At 47.4% G+C, this 8150-nt stretch overlaps 1 protein-coding gene across 2 annotated transcripts in view; it reads right to left on the reverse strand.

Moving 5' to 3' along the window:
- MXI1 (MAX interactor 1, dimerization protein) overlaps nt 1-8150 on the reverse strand; it is an 83040-nt gene that overhangs the window by 72033 nt on the left and 2857 nt on the right. The window contains exon 1 of one of the 2 annotated variants that reach the window (XM_011967552.1): nt 8002-8086. The exons of the other annotated variant lie outside the window; for it this stretch is intronic. The gene's annotated coding sequence lies outside the window, so the exon portion shown is untranslated. Of the gene's footprint in view, nt 1-8001; nt 8087-8150 lie in introns of those variants that run through there. 2 annotated transcript variants of the gene reach the window in all.

Consider the following 8150-nt stretch of genomic DNA (forward strand, 5'->3'; position numbering starts at 1 on the left):
ATTCTCCTGCCTCAGCCTCCTGAGTAGCTGGGATTACAGGCGCCCACCACCACGCCTGGCTAACTTTTGTATTTTTAGTAGAGACGGGATTTCACCGTGTTAGCCAGGATGGTCTTGATCTCTTGACCTTGTGATCCACCCACCTCAGCCTCCCAAAGTGCTGGGATTACAGGCGTGAACCACCGCGCCCGGCCTCCAGATTCCAATTCTCGCCTCTTGCACATTTCTTACTCCCCATGGCTTTCCCCAGAGCCCTAAGGTCTCTCTAGGAAGAAAGAAAACCCTGAGGTTTTAGTCTCTACTCCACTATTTATTAGCCTGTGGCCTTAGGAAAGTTAGCCTTGCTAAAGCTAAGGCTTTCCTCATCTACAACATGAGGGTTATTACAGCACCTGCATATTGGATGTTTGTGAGAATTTAATATAAAGTGTGTAGCATTGTGCTGGCCCATAGTAAATGCTCAATAACAGGAGGCCATTATCACCATTCCTTTGGAAAACAGAGAAGACACTGCGCTTGTCAGCAGCTCTCTTGGGAAAGGTTATCACACTCCCAGAAGACAGACAAAAATTGTTGACTGATTTCTATGTCTGTCATTTGAACTAGAATATAGACATGGAACTGGAGATCATACATGCTTCACTTTGGAAGCACCAAGCGCAGAGCTGGGCTCTCTGGCAGGTTTTAGAAATTATTTGTTGAACATAGCTCAGTTTTACAACTGTTAGAAAAAATTGAAGGTTGTATGCAAGGCACGCACAGTCTTGGGAGCCAAGAAATACGGCAGGACGGTCAGGCTGTAGTGGAGGTAAGAGGGAAATAACACACGGGCACCATAAGGTAGTTCTGGGCCCCTGTAGAAATAAAAACAAAGTCCACACCAGCTTTCACTTGCCCAGAGCAACCCTGGGCATGCCCTCCACTTCAATACAATAGCCTTCCTACTCCCAAATCATCTTTATTCAAGTATCCTTGCTAATGGCAATAAAGACACAGAAAAAGAAATTTCAAATAGTAGGTAATCCAAATCCCCTTTTATTGGCTTTAGTTTGAATTTCTCAATCTCCCTCTCCCTCAGGACCGTGTGTTTATCTTTCTAATTTTGCTGTGTCTAAATTTCCTTACAGACACGGGAGTTGGATATTAGAGGTCTGTGGCCAAGAGCATATTGTACAGGAGAGTGGACTTGGGAGGAATGCTGGTATGGACAATCCTCCAAGTGCAGAAGGCCCCTATCTGTAAAGAACTGACAGTGGAATGTATTTATTTACAATGTTGCTTACAGTTTCCTAAGCTCAGGCAGTAAAAGAAAAAAAAAATAGATCTGTAGACATTACAAGGACAAACACAAAAACACAAAGGATTGTAGGCCGGGCACGGTAGCTCCCGCCTGTAATTCCAGCACTTTTGGAGGCCGAGGTTGGTGGACTGCTTCAGCCCAGGAGTTCGAGACCAGCCTAGGCAACATAGCAAAATCTTGTATTTACAGAAAGTAAAAAAATCAGTGGGGCAAGGGGGCACACTCCTATAGTCCCACCTACTCGGGAGGCTGAGGCAGGGAGGATTGCTTGAGCCCAGGAAGTAGAGGTTGTAATGAGCTGAGACTGTGCCACTGTACTCCAGCCTGGGTAAAGAGCAAGACCCTGTCTCCAAAAATATGTATATATTTTAAACATAGATAGAAGAGACAGGGAGGGAAGGAACTACTCCTTTAGGAAGCCCAGGCTAAATTTTTATTCAGTCTATAACGATGGCTAGAACCAAAGACAGAAAACCTCAAGTCAAATGCCATCCTGCATTGTTGGGGTTCACTTTAAGACAAGTGAAATTCTAAAACCTGGCAGTGGAATCGTACACTCCATGAGGACAGGAACCCTACCTCTAAAACCTGGCACTACAATAACACACTCCATGAGGGCAGGGACTCTACCTCCAAGACCTAGCCCAGTGCCTCCCATTAAGCAAGTATGTATACTCTTTATGTTTTAATTAATAAATGAATGAATAAACACAAATTTAGGGAGAATGGCTCACAACGTAATTCCACATCTTACTAAAATAGTTGCCACAAGGGCTTTTCAAGAGGTTTCTCTGAATTTTTTTTGAAAAAGAATTCTGTTTACATATATTTCCTAGAGTGTATTGCTCAAAGCAAGGGTCACCTGAACTTTCAAAACATTTCATAAGCAAGGGGCCCAGCACACATTCTGCCAAGATGAGGAAGCAAAGAAGGAGCCTCCTCCTGCTCAGCATGATGGTGGCAAATGCCCATTATTTTTGACCACAAAGATCAAGTCAGCTGTTGACAGCTTTAACACCTCTAGCCAGGCCACTCAGATACAATGACATCAGAGACAATTGCTTCCTTTAAGTTAGAAGAGCCAGAGAGCAGGTGTCTGTCCCTGGGGAATTGAAGCCTCTCCCATTCCCTTCCGTCCTCCCTCCCTCTCTTTTTTTCTCTCTCCCCACTGTGAGTCTAGAGCTCCACTCTTGACCTCCAGCAGGATCCCCCGAGACTTGAATTCCTCCTCCTCAGTCAAGGCTTGGGATAGCCATCTGGACACTGCCACCACCTTCTAGCTCCTCCCTCCTCCCACCCCCCAAATGTAAAAGACAGTATTTTTCTAAGTATGGCAAATTGAAATTAGCTTCATTTTGAAAGACTATTGAGAATGTTGCAACGACCTTTGCAATAACCGGACACACCCTGGGATCAGTAAACCAGGTTTGAAAATTGCTGACTTTACGAGCACTGGACCTGTGAAACAAATGCCCAGGTTGGGACTCTACCTGGAACTGATTCTCATATCAGGTGGGAGGGAACACAGCCCAGAAAGACCTGGTTCTGCCTCTGCTGTGTCATCTTGGGCAAGCCAGTGTCCCTCTCTGGGTCTCAGACTCCATGACTGTACAGATGATGGATGCTCTGTGACCTCTGGGGCTCCTTCTGGACCTGATGCTCTGTGGTACTACCTGCCTCCTTTAAAAACAAAACCTGGACCCAGCGCGGTGGCTCACACCTGTAAGCCTAGCACTTTGGGAGGCCAAGGCGGGCAGAACACAAGGTCAGGAGTTCGAGACCAGCCTAGCCAGCATGGTGAAAACCCGTCTCTACTAAAAATACAAAAATTAGCCAGGCATGGTGGCACCCACCTGTAGACCCAGCTACTTGGGAGGCTAAGGCAGGAGAATTGCTTGAACCCAGGAGGCGGAGGTTGCAGTGAGCCGAGATTGTGCCAATGCACTCCAGCCTGGGCAACAGAGTGAGACTCCATCTCAAAAAAAAAAAAAAAAAAAAAAACCTGAAGTGGACCGGAAAGAAACATTGGAAGAGAGAAGAATAGTTTAGGAGGCCAGATTACCATAAAGCTCCCACATTTCTGCCTGCTGAAAACTGCTTGCCTCATTCTGCAGGGAAACTCCCATTTCTTGCTGGGTTGTTATTTTTTTATTTCTTTTTCTTTCTCTCCTTTAAAAAAAAAAAAAAAACTCAAAAGCCACAAAACCACAATTCATCTCCCCAAAACAGGACATTTGGAAGCCAGAGCTGTCGGGGGTTAGGTGTGTCAGGCTTGACATACTGGTGGTATCTAAGTGAAGACCAAGCCAAGGCAAGCATGTGCTTCTCCTCCAGAAACCCAGTTTAAATCAATATTTATCCAACTGTATTTATAGAAAGTGGTGGTGGTAGGGAGGAGGGGGTGGGGTAGGGAGGCAGGGGGATCTAAAACAGAACAAGCCACAATGACTGATGCAAATCTTTGTGGCCAATTCGCTTCTGCAGGGCTTGGTTTTTTTTTTCAAAAGGCAAAAGACCCAGCTTTTGATGAACCTGCTGTTGGCCCCAGTACCATAGCAACAGCCCCAAGTCCTCTAATATGCCCAGAGGACAGACTTGGGAAAGGCAGTAGGAGGGGGGTGGTGTTTCCTAGGAGCGCTAAACTTGAGTTAAGGCCAGGAGAGTTGAACAACTCTGAAAGACCAAAAAAAAAAAAAAAAAAAAAACTCTCTGGTTGGCTATTCTGTCTCCAGCCTCACTTCTAAACCTTTTCTAAGCAAGGTGTGTACAAGAAGACCTTGGACAATAAACAAGGTGTTTCAAATACCAGCTCTGCCTCAGGTTCCTGGGTGACCTTGAGTAAGTCACTTCACCTCTCTGGACTTCATTCCTTGGCTGTAAAATGAGTACATGTGTATATGGTTAAGAGCACAGGCTCTGGAATTAGAGGCCTAAGTTCAAAACTCAGCTCTGTCACTTACTAGCTATATGTCCTTTGGGCAAATTACCTGGCATCCCCGCTCCTGAGTTCCCTCCTCCGTAAAAGGGGGTAATAAAATTGCATCCATCAGAAGGTTAGCATGAAGATCGAGGGAGATAATGAATGCATAGCCTCATACTTGCAATACAGTCAGTGTTCAATAAATGGTAGCCATTATTGATATTATGCCATACAATTAGTTGCTGCTGCTGCTGCATGCCGGCACCCTCTTCATTTTCTTCAGTTTCACCTCTAGACTTTTGCCCAGGCATCCCCAGATGAATCCCCATTTCTGGATGTGTCCGTGGGAGAGTGTTTTGATCAGAGACGAGAGATGGATGAGCAGCTACTGTTTTGCCTTGGTAGCTAATGGAGCCTCCTTTTTGCTCCCAAACCAGGAATGGCTCAATTCAGCTTCTCTAACTTCCAAGGCCTTGTCCCCTTTTCCTGGATCCCCTTTTCCAGGGCATGCAGTCCTTGGGAGCTCTGTGACTCTGAAAGCCATAACAATATCCTCAAAAAAGCCTTCTTCTGGTATTTACCAGTTAGCAGAGATCATATTTAAAACTGGAAAAAATAAGTTAAACCTGGGGAACATAATTTGGGATGCAGAGGAAATAGGGCCTGATGTCAGAATGCTCTTCACGTAACTCCACTAAAGACAAATACCCTACTCCACTCCCACCATATTTCAACCTACAGAGTTTTCAGAAAGAAGCATCTGCACATAGTAGACGTTCAATGTACATTTGAAAAATGTATGAATTCATCATAAGATTGTTGCCATGCAAAAATGCGACCAGCTTGAACATTAGTTGCCGTCAAAGCCCTCAATTTCAGCAGAAGTCACTCTAGTCTCCTACTTTCTTATTTGTTCTCAGGGTCACAGCTGTTCACAGGATGCAGTCTCAGCTCTTCAGGTCTCAACTATCATCTTCTTACAGGGATTGGTCTCATCACCCAAGGGAGTTGGAGATCAGTATTTCTGACTCTTCTCCAAATCTTCAGAAAGGCTGTCATGTGTTCCCTGGCCTCCAAACCTGATCCTTGTGCCATAGCTAGTAAATGACAAATCTAACCAATCAAAAAATTTACGTTAAGGATCTACTACTGTATGCCCAGTGGTGTGCTATATGCAATGGGTAACATACACTGAATACTGTAAGTGATCTTTTCTCCTAAGTTACTAATAATGTCCTTGTAAAGATAAAGCTAACACACAGGAAGCAAGTAGAGAAGTGCATGGTACTGATTATCAAAGCTCAGAGAAGGTGCTATTTATTGAGCACCTATTATATTTCAGGTACGTTAAATATTTAAGTGCAGTGCCTCATTTTGTTGTTTGACAATGATATGAGGGTCATACTATTGTTATCCCCATTTTGCAAAAAGGAAATGGAACCTCAGGCTAAGTAAGTTGTGTACAAAGTCACAAAGCCAGTAAGCAGTAGAGTAGCAAGCTGGGCCCTGCTCCATGTGACTGCAAAGGTTTCATTCTCTCAAGTACAATGACTTAAGAAATAGAGCCAAATGGGCTGAAATACCTAGGGGCAGCTTCCTGGAGGAGGTGGGAACTGCCCTAAGTCTTGAAGAGAAGGTAGGATACAGATATCCCTAGGGGAATAAGAGAATGAAGGCATTCTAGACAGTAGAAGAGTCTAAGTCAAGCACAGAGGTTCGACTGTGAAGCCTGCTTGCTGGTGGATCTGCCGGACAGACACAGAGGTTTCAGGGCAAGGCAAAGGAGATTAAGTCAGGAAGGCAGGGTGGGGCCAAATGACACCACACAACAGCAGCTTCCCCTGCCAGGAGGAAGAGGCTGCTTCTTGGGCTCTCCATGCCCCTAGGAAAGCACCCCACCCTCAAACCCAGGTGATCCACTCCAAGAAGCCTTATGGTTTTCTACTCTCATCTGATCGTCCTTCCCTATCTTAAGTGTTGCCTCCAAAGCAACCTCCCCCAGACACTAGGAAGCCCATTTCTCTCCTCCAGACCTTACCTGCTCTCACAGCTTCTTTCACTTACCTGCCAGTCAGCTCTTATGCACATAACATCCCTTTATGGATCTCTTCTTCTCTTTTAGTTTTAACCTTTTCCAAAATCTTTTTCTACTCATGAGTCAGTCCTTAATTCCCACCCTTCCACTGGACTCAAAATGCGTATAGGTGATGTCAGAGATTATTTACATATAATTTCTGAATTTATGGTAACAGGGTCACAGCCTTCTTGATTAATATTTCTGGAGGCCTTCAATTTGTGATCCGTAGAGATTCACATCAGTTGGAATTTTGGGAGAATGTACCTGCCTTTCCTAGGGAATCCCCCTGCCTTGCACACAGCAAACAGTCAACAACGGGTGACTTAATTTGAACCCCTCCTCCAAGAAAACTCAACCTCTCCACTAGAAATAATTCAGCAATGTGGCCACAACTTGGTGAACACTACCAGTACGGAAACCTCAACAAGGGAACGAAAAGCAGTTCTGGCTACGATGGAAAATAAGGCAAGCTCCTGCCAAGTAAGTACTTTGCAAACAGCAGTAAAAATGGAACGTGTTAACTCGTGACCAGGGTCCACCGTGCATCTCAGAAAGGTCTCACCGAACCCGAAATGGAGAATCGGGGCCCGACACTCATCTCCGGAGAGAAAAGCGTCCCTTTAAGAAGAGACTGGACCAGCTGGCCTCACTACAGCTCCGGGAGATTTCCTGGCTTGCATCCTGGCTCCACCCCCGCAGCCTCCGGCCTCAGCAACGCGTGACGTCAGAAGAGGCTGGAGCTGCCGATTGGCTGAATGACGCAGCTAGGTCAAGTCCAGTCGGAGGAAAGAAGTTTGTCTCCATGTGAAAACCATGTGTCTCTAGCCGGGAGGGGGGAGGAGGAGAAGGCGGAGAAACCGAGATCAAGTGATTACAGGGGAACTCACTGAAATGAAGGCGGGGAGGTTGTGCACCTGAGTCGGCCAGCGATGCCCTTTTGCAGTAGTGACCTAAAAAAAAAAAAAAGTACACAACAAACTACCTCACCCCACCCCCAATAATAATAACTAAAAAGCTAGGGTCCTTGCTGCCTTCCAGAAACCAGGGACCCGGTAGATGCTGGAACCCTATCGGAACGCCCAGATCCCGCTCCCTCCCCCAACGACTGAATGATGTAAGCGTTTCGGAAAGCAGAGCTCTGGAGCAAAACAAGCCCCGCGCGCGCAGAGCGACCCGCAGTGCCCGAGCCGGGCGCACGCACGACCCGCCCCCCAACTCGCGTTATTGCTGTGCACACGCGGATTGCCGTGACGCGCGGGCATTGTGTGCAGCGAGCAGAAAACAACGACGAGCGCCCCCCATAAAACGAGGCAGATGTAGGGCCCGCCGTTTTCCGTACCCAGAGACCTAGACCGGGCAGAAGGAGGGGAGGAGAGGGGGTGGGTGGGATAAAGTGCCCCCGTGGGCCGCCTCTCTTTGCGAGGGGAACAACGGAGGGCCTGGCGGGTGGTCGCACGGAGTTTGCCGGAGGTCACCCCAGCCTGTCCGAGCTGTTGGAGACGGGCGAGGGCCTGGAGCAGAGTCTCTGCAGCCAAAGTGGGCACAGCGCAGCGCCCCAAGCTCTCGGGGAAATCTGGGGGCCGTTGGCATCACGTCATTTAGAGCCAAACAGCAGCGGCGAAAAGAGGCGAGAGAGCTAAAAATACTCCCTCCGGGAGCCGGCCGGAGGAGGGGGGCTGCGGGGCGGAGGGACTTATTACGCACACGAAGTTGACTTAGACTAGGGCGCTAAGGTTCCAAACCCCTCTCGGGGGCCGGCAGATTTGCAGGGCGGACGCTTCGGGAGATGGGCTGGGAGGAAGCCCCTCGGCTTCACCAGCCTCTGGAGCCCGGTTACGCCGCCACGGGCCCGC

Source organism: Mandrillus leucophaeus, unplaced genomic scaffold, assembly GCF_000951045.1.
Source record: "Mandrillus leucophaeus isolate KB7577 unplaced genomic scaffold, Mleu.le_1.0 Scaffold80, whole genome shotgun sequence".
Taxonomy (NCBI): domain Eukaryota; kingdom Metazoa; phylum Chordata; class Mammalia; order Primates; family Cercopithecidae; genus Mandrillus; species Mandrillus leucophaeus.